Source organism: Corvus brachyrhynchos, unplaced genomic scaffold, assembly GCF_000691975.1.
Source record: "Corvus brachyrhynchos isolate BGI_N302 unplaced genomic scaffold, ASM69197v1 scaffold65, whole genome shotgun sequence".
In the NCBI taxonomy this organism is placed as follows: domain Eukaryota; kingdom Metazoa; phylum Chordata; class Aves; order Passeriformes; family Corvidae; genus Corvus; species Corvus brachyrhynchos.
In genome coordinates this window covers 601,757-607,442 of record NW_008238365.1, presented here as the reverse complement: position 1 = coordinate 607,442, position 5,686 = coordinate 601,757, and the positions used below count along the sequence as shown (strand labels likewise).

The window sequence follows — 5,686 nt, the reverse complement described above, 5'->3', positions numbered from 1 at the left end:
TAAAGCAGCCTTATTAAATATTTCTGTGATGTATTGTCTTTACTGTGCTGACTCAAATTCAGTTTGTGATCCGTTACAACCACTGCTTGCCCAGATCCTCCCCTCCTCATCCATGCTCCTGTCTTGGTCCTTGGCTGCGAAAAAAACTCCTCTGAAAATGCCATGCCTGGAAACAAGGGGATGACAAAGATCTGAGGAGGCTTTCCAAGTGCACTGTTCTCGTGAACTCCAAGTGTGTCAGCTTGCTGATGGAAGAGGAATTGTGAAATAATGTGTGTTCACAATATTGGATGGAAATGATAACATGTTTTGTCTTATTATTACTCTGAAAGTCTCAATGTCCTAGAAGTTCTGAGTTGGAATAGGAATGGTTGTTTGCAAATGGGAGAGAACATAGTTATAGTGCCTGAGTCTTAGATTATCATTTTCTTACTAAATGTTTCACTCTCCCAGTAACAAGGCAGAATAATTAGCTAATGCACCTTTAAAGAATTAATAGAGTTGCTAGAGGTGAGATGAGCCAAAAATTAAATCTGGAAGGCATTTGAAGAAAACAACAACAGATAAGTTCTGGGGCTCTCATTTGGTCCAAAACATTAATGACATGAAGATACAATTCATGGCTGTGAGGTGTCCTCTGGTGAGAACACTGAGAAAAAGAAAAAGGTAAAGAAAAAAAGGAGGAAAACACCCAAACTGAAGATGCTTTTTGGCTCCATGCTTGTGTGTGTCATTGTTTATAGGAAGAGGTGGCAGACCCAAGGAAGCTCGCAGCAGTGGGATGGAAAAATCTCCAGTGGGCAGGCGAGTAAGACAGAAGATCCCCAGAAGGGCAGCCCTGGTTTGCTGCTATTTTGCTAAAGCAGATATGTTTTGTTTGGAGCGGGGAAGAGATGTGAGATGAAAGAAATGGGTGATACATGTTCCTGGTGGTTCCTTGTGATGGAAACAGAACGACTTTAGGACAAACAGACCTATGATGTGAGCCTTTATGGACTTCTGGGGGGTGCAGTCCTCTGGGATTTTGGAAAGCTGCTCCCTTGGAAATCTCTCTCTTTGAAGAGTTCCCTGCAGAGCAGAGGAGCCCTCCCTGCTGAGCAAGCAGTGACAGTGACAGTGACAGTGACAGTGACAGTGTGTGCAGGCTCGGCCACACAAGGATCAGTGCTGAGTCCTCCAAGCACTGGCTGACACAGGGAATGTGCTGAGCTGGTGTGTGCTCCAGGCCCACATTAATTCACTCTCTGTTCCGTGGTTCTTCACGCTCCTGTGACCCGGATGAATTTACCAGGGAGCTGAGCAGGGTGTTCAGTTTTCCTGTCTGCCGTTCTTACACTTTTGCCCACCCAAATCCAGTTCTTTGCTCCGTGATGCAAGCTCTAATTATAAATCGAGTCATACAACCTGCCTTCTCAAACTCTTGTCTCATTCAGAGTTTTCTTTTATCCTTGTTATTTGATGTTTGCTTCCATATTTTATTTATTGCATATAATTCAAGTGCTGCAGTAAATACAGAATTACTAGTTGTAATGGATTTTTTGTTACACTTATCATTACGGTGTCTGAATACTTTTTAACCACCATAAATGTATCTTCACAATATTACAGAGATGTTCTCATTTCACAGATTAAAAGTGGGGAAAATAATGACAAAACTGTCAAAGTTGTCCACTGGGTCTGTGTTCCCCAGAGGAAAGAAGGATTCTAGTTTTAATAATGATAATAATAATTTTCTAAAAAAATAATATTTATAATAATAATAATAATCCTATTCTAGCAACCATTTAAATTGTACTCAGGCCTTTAGATATGTATTTGTTGCCAGCATAACCCTCGAGTTCAAATACTGTCTTCAAGCCACAGTCTGTGTATACAAACTCACCCTATCACCCCTCTCTTTGTTGGAATTTGCTGAAAGGAAGCTTCACTCTTCTCTCCTGACAGATTCCTTGCTCTTGTAACCAGCTCAGGGAGCTTTTTCTATGATTATTCCAGTTTTCACATGTCATTCTTGAATAGAAACGGTATCCAAAATTCTGTAAGAGAGCCGTTGCCATAACATCTGGATATGCCTTACCTGGTCTTCAGATGCCATTTGTCATCTTCATTTCTGTGACTAAATAACACTTGTGAGTCTTCATCCTTCCCTGCTAACTGTGGTGAATTCCCAGTTTACAAGAGTTTTGGCTGTCAGTCCCTGTGTGAACAGCCTTGTGATTTGCATTAATCTTATTACTGCATTCCACCAGCCCATTCCTCAGGATTCCTGTGCTGTTCCAGAACCTCATCCAGTTCTTCATTTAGGATATTCCAGTCTTCTGCACTGATGCCTTTGGATGTTGTCAGTAACTACCTGTATTAACACTCCTTTTCCAGTTCCTTGCACTTGTGTCACTTGAAACCCATCAATGGCACCCGTTCTGAGACCAAAGCTGCAGGAGCTTTCAAAGCACTCGCTCTCTAGCCCAAAACTTCCCATTTCAGCACAATCCAGCACTGGATTTTTAGTCATATTTTACCCACAAACTTCTCTTGCACTGACCTTCGTATTTTCCAATTTAACTGGTATTTTTACATGATGCACCAGACCAAACACTTCACTGATTTTGGGATGGGTGAGATCTACTGTGTCTTCTTTTACTCAGAAAAATTTGCTGCCTTGTCAAAGAAAGACATCAGCTTTGTCTGGCATGATTGCAACTTTTGTTGCATTTCATCTCTTTACTTTCCTCTACTTTTTTCCCCCTCCTGAGAAAAAATAATTTAAGTTTTGCATCTCACTGAGGTCGGGCTAATTAGTCTTTCATTGTCTGGACATTACTTTCACAGTCTTTGGCTTGATTTTGGGGTGGGTTTTTTCCTTTCTCCCCATAATTGGATGTGAAATTTAGATTATTTTTGTACCTCTAGAAGTGGTGGAAATAAATTTACTCATTTGCATCACAGCTCAGCTGTAGTGCTTCATGTTTTGGTTGGATTTTGTTTGTTGGTGGCTGTTTTGATTTGGTATTTTTTTTTTATTTTTAAAGAAACTTGCTGCATTGTGGCTATTAAACTGGGAAAAGTAATGAATTTTGAAGTATTTGCAAAGTTCTTTAAATCATAATGATAATGAGAAGTTTCTTGAGCAATGACAGCTGAATCCTGGGCTCCGTTATCCTGTGGGATGTTGATAAGTGCCAGGGGCTCGTTGCAGCCCGTGGCTCATCGCTGCCCTGCAGAAGTTCTGCTCCTCGTGCTGCCTCAGCATTATTTACTGCTCTCAGCCCTGTGTTTAAACAGAAAATGAAGCGTGTTGGGCACTCTGCACACATGTATGAGGCAGTCCTGAACAAAATACACTCTAAAAATAGACAGGGTAAGTGAAACAATAGGAAGACAGTGATTCTAGAGGGTCAGGATTGTGTGGGGAGGGCTGCAGTGCCCTCAGCGAACCCAGGGCACAGGAAAACCCGAGGTCAGTAACTATGTTTCCTGAAGCTGGGAAAAGTAATATTTTTAAATGCTTTGTTTCATAATACAGTTAATTGCACGTTTCTCTGACAGCTCTAATGACTGTGACTCTTTCTGATCACGTTTCACTCAGGATCTAATTCTAAAGATCGGGATGCAAGCAACAACCGTTACATGTTTGGATTTGGAGTGGGGGTTTTTGTTGTTTTGCCAGATATACTCAATATTTTTATAAATAATTGAAAAATATGTCTTTTTTACGATTCTTCAGTATGTCTGGAGCTCCGTTTTACAGAAGCAGCTCTGGCCAATGCCTTTGTTTTAGTGAACATGTGTGTGATATCCCAGCCTCTACCAGCAGTGCTGTTGCTGAGGTGTGATCACGGGCCTCTCTCAAGACAGAGATAACTGATAGATAAAAATGACCTCATTTCACAGTCCCACAGCTGAACTCTAAAAGTTCCAGCAAAGCTGATCAGAATGTGTTTGAATTTTTGTTTCTGAGTAAATGTCACCGAGGTCCCTACTTGTGACATTCAGAAGGTGACTTTTAGGCCATTTGAGCTAGCAGAAAATCAGTCCCATCCCCACACACGGACCCTGTGTGTGTAGGAAGTCCCAACACTCCCTGGGGGGGCTCATTACAGAATTCAGATTGGGAAATACACATCTATGGGAGACTGATGAAAGGTAGATAAGGACAATTTCTGTTCGACCCTTTCTTGGCCAGTGTTTGCAAGCTGCTCAACACCTTGTTTTTGTGGAATATTGAGATTGTTTTGGATTATTCATTTTTTCACCAGTTATTTGTGCCTGCCTTTGTACAGCTGGAGTGAAGGGACGTTACTAAGTGTTCTCCCCATAGCATGAATATTTAATAGTTTGTGTGTTCCTTCTCTGTGTCGTGTGTGTGCCTATATAATACCAACAAAATCTCTTAAAGTCAGTTTTTGCAAGAGATTTTCAAAGCACATCATGTAACTGAGTCACAGTGCTGAGTAAACCACGCTATTGTAGAATTTCACCTAAAATCTGAATTTGCCAAATGGTGGTATTTTGCAAATAAGCACAGATTCTGCTAACTTCCCCTGGAGATTTTATTCCAGTCTGATCCAATTTCCCAGTGTGGACAAACTGGTGTGTCTTAGAAAAAAAGAGAAAATGTTTAGCCTATTGAAAAGAGGATTTTCTTTGTTTCTCAGATGTGCAGATACTCATGTTCTGGAGCTCAGAGCTGCTCTGAGTGTGCTGGGCGGATCCTGCAAAGTGCTGAGTGCATGGCTAACTTTAAGGGAGTAGATCCTTAGAATCACCAGGGCTGCTGATGTTTAAAATTACGAAGAGACTTAAGTACTCTGATGGCCCCCGGCCAGTGGCTTTCACATCTCCTAGCACTGAGCCCTAAGGAGACGCAGTGATCAGCTGCAGCTCAATTTCCTTCTCCCGTTTTAAATATAAGGTTTAAAGCCCAAATTCTGGCAGCTGTTTAATTAAAGATACTCGTTTTAACTGTGAGGAATGTGATATGCAGCGGCGCTACGCCTGCTTCCTTTCTTTCTTCCTCTCCTGGCATCCCAGCTCACTCCTCTACAGCGTTTAGTGCAGGGCTTGCAGTTTTCACTGCTGCTCCGTTCCTGCTTTATCCTCTTCCATCTTTTCCATCTGCTTTATTCTGTTTGGAAAATGGCAATGTAGAATGTGTTTGGTGTAACCTTAATCCTGACCAGCATCTGGGCTCCGTTTGAAAAAAAAAAAAAGCATCTACTGCAAGCAAGGTTTCTGTATATGTTTCCCCACTTCACTAAAACAAAGTTGGGGGGCGGGGGGGCATAACCAAAACTAACCATTGCAAAATTATATTTTTTTTAATTGACCTGTTAATTAATACGTGAGGTTTAATGTGCTTTCCTGCCTACACGAACAAACCGTGGGGTTTGTGCTCTCACCTCTGTGCCGGTGGGGGTCGAGTCAGAGGTAAACCGGATTTGGACCATTTTGGGAAAGGAGAGAAAGGGGGGAGGGGGGCGGTTATTTACATCTGATTTTAACAGCCTAGGTGCTCCTTACTCCCAATATGTAAAAGTTAACGCCACTATAAAACATGGGATGCGCTGAAATTCCTGCCTGATGCTTCCTGACGTTTCCCTGTTAAACTTTCCCAGGCCCGCAAAGGTCCCGGTGCGGGGCGGCTCCCTGGGACACGCCGGGGAGGGGCAGGACGGGCCCCGGGCAG

General features: G+C 42.3%; 1 long non-coding RNA gene across 1 annotated transcript in view; it reads left to right on the top strand.

The window, feature by feature from the left end:
• LOC108447144 overlaps nucleotides 1–5,686 on the top strand; it is a 12,623-nt gene that overhangs the window by 6,307 nt on the left and 630 nt on the right. The window lies entirely within an intron of this gene.